A 2,433-nucleotide genomic window follows, 5' to 3' on the forward strand; every position below is an offset into this window, starting at 1 on the left:
GTCTCCTCAGTCTTCCGTTCTCTCAGAAAATTATCATTTTCTAGTGTTTCAAGACCAAGGTTGACATAATTTCTGGCGATATCTAGTAGATTTAGAAGTAGTAATTTTCCACTCTTTTATGAATGCACGGAGTTCTTTTACGCCCATTTTGTTGACAGCTTCATACATCGCCATATACTATTAGATGCCATGACGAAAATTCTGGCCCTCACTTTGTCAGATATGGTGCGCCCTCTCGCGATACTTTCCTGCGAAACAACCGGAAGTTCGATAACCGGCATACGCCGTATTCATTTTCAATGTACAAAGCTGTGACAACAGTTGTGTCTGAATACGCATGCACTGAACAACCTCCATGTTGCCTAAACTTTTCCTCACAAGCTCTCTATGAATAATGGTAATGATAGCGAGTCTCGTGAAATTCACCAGTATGGTAAAGTGCGACAAGAGTTTTTTTTAAATCTATTTTTTCATTTCAATAAGAGGTGGACCGTTCCCGGAGGTACTGCAATACCGGGTCGATCCGTGGCCAGGACGGAGCAAGCCCCTATTCCATGGCCCGTTTCCAAAAATCAGTTTAATATCGAGCTGCTCGATGAGCAGCGTATCAGATATTAAGCTGATAAGAACAGATACTACACATGATCTTAGCCAAAAGGCCGAGAAGCGATACCGTTATTTGGGGCTGGAGTGACCCTATCTGAGAGAACAAAACATTGTGTGCGGTTTTCGAATGGCAACACGATAATTGACTTCATTCAGTAGTATTAGTTAGTCCTATTTGACTAAAGTATGTAAATTAGATTTATTTTACCTCTGTAACATATGCGTGAAAATTAAACACATTACTTTCCCATATTCACGTATTTTTACCAATATTTCTGTTGAAATTTCACTTGTTTGCGTACGAAATAGCCTCCTTTGATATGCTAATTTTACTTCCGTACATCCGGGTAATGAGTTACGAAGTGTATGGTTCGCTGTACAAACTGGCTAGTATAAACAGTAAACCCTTAACCAAGCCAGGTAGATGATGGTTTTCAGGTAAAATGTTGCAATGTTATAAGAATTTTGTTACCAAACGATAGAATAATAACATTTCGCGGTTCCCGGGGTGTGATCATAGAAACAAGTGTAATTTTAGTATTTACCCCTTTCATATATAGTTGGCTAAGTACGTCAATATTATCGATCGACATTTTATTGTATTCTGATAGAAATCTCGGGAAACAAGTGCCTGTGAGGAATACGTGCGAATCGATACAGGACACTACAGTCCCGGGGACTACAGTCTAGATCTGCTGAGAGTCTGCTACTCTGGAACGGACGTACTTAGCCTTTTTGTCATGCCTTTTTGTAGGGCTCAGTCCCTGGTCATCGTTGAGGGCGCCAGTCATATGTCAGTCCCATGACGGCCTAATAAAAAATTGTGTGGTTCCGATCAGATGACAGTTACGCTCAATTTTAGAATAGTTGGAGTAGGTAGATTTTTTTATTTTGTTTAATTTTTTCATTTTTTTCAGGTGTGTGTCTAGGTATAGACCCTCCATCAGGGTCTATGGTCTAGGCCAGGTACTTATGTGTTTTCCAAATGGTCTCTGTGTTACAGGTTTCTTCCCATCATATGTATAGCCATTACAGATTGAAAGTAGTTTTATACTGTCTTTTTATTACCATCCACTATTTCTGGCGAGCCGTCACAATTTTCGTGATTTTAAGGCCTTAAATAAAACATGTTTTTTTGGGTGTTTTTTAAAAAAAATTAAGTGCGTGTCCCTGTTCAGTGTCAGACAAAGGCTTTCTATTCAGCCCGACTTTGTCTAATATATCAATGCGTTGTGCAATGCATATATCCCATTTTCTACTGTCGAATATTTTAGTCAATTAACATCATTTTTACATTTTTATGCGTTGACATTGCCATAATGTTATGAACTTGCCAGTAAATTTACAGGACCATATTTCAGACATCAATCAGTAACAAAATACATGTATTATTCGAATTCAGAAAAATAGTTTTTCAACAGGGAGGAATTTGGTATATTTTTGATTGCCTGTGTATTTTCTCTTGGGGTGTGGACAGCAATTCTTGCTACTGTTTAGTCATTTTTCGCAGTGGGACTAGCAGTTTTTGTGATCCGCAATATATTTTGGGTACATTGTATAATTTTGCAGGACTTTCCAGTTTCTCTTGAGAACTCTGGCCGAAACTTTCTTCAGTATTTTCTCTCGTGACTGGGTATTTTTCTGGGTTTTTTTTAAACGTGAGTCATTGTGAAAAATAGACAGGTACATCCAAGTGTCAATTTAGAAACACGGCAGGCAAATAAAAGCTCAGAGTCCATGCCCGGTGCTATTAGTACGCCCTCAAAGTTGTATGATTACAAATACTTCGTTTTTATTTTACAATCTTCAGATGGTGAACATTAGATA

The 2,433-nt window shown here is 38.3% G+C and overlaps 1 non-coding gene across 1 annotated transcript; it reads right to left on the reverse strand.

Annotated features, from left to right (window-relative positions):
• Positions 1-480: 480 nt before the first annotated feature.
• On the reverse strand, positions 481-671 carry LOC144449843 (U2 spliceosomal RNA). The gene has a single exon (XR_013482177.1). It is a non-coding gene; the product is annotated as a U2 spliceosomal RNA (small nuclear RNA).
• Between the last annotated feature and the right edge of the window lie 1,762 nt (positions 672-2,433).

Source organism: Glandiceps talaboti, chromosome 18, assembly GCF_964340395.1.
Source record: "Glandiceps talaboti chromosome 18, keGlaTala1.1, whole genome shotgun sequence".
Taxonomy (NCBI): Eukaryota; Metazoa; Hemichordata; class Enteropneusta; family Spengelidae; genus Glandiceps; species Glandiceps talaboti.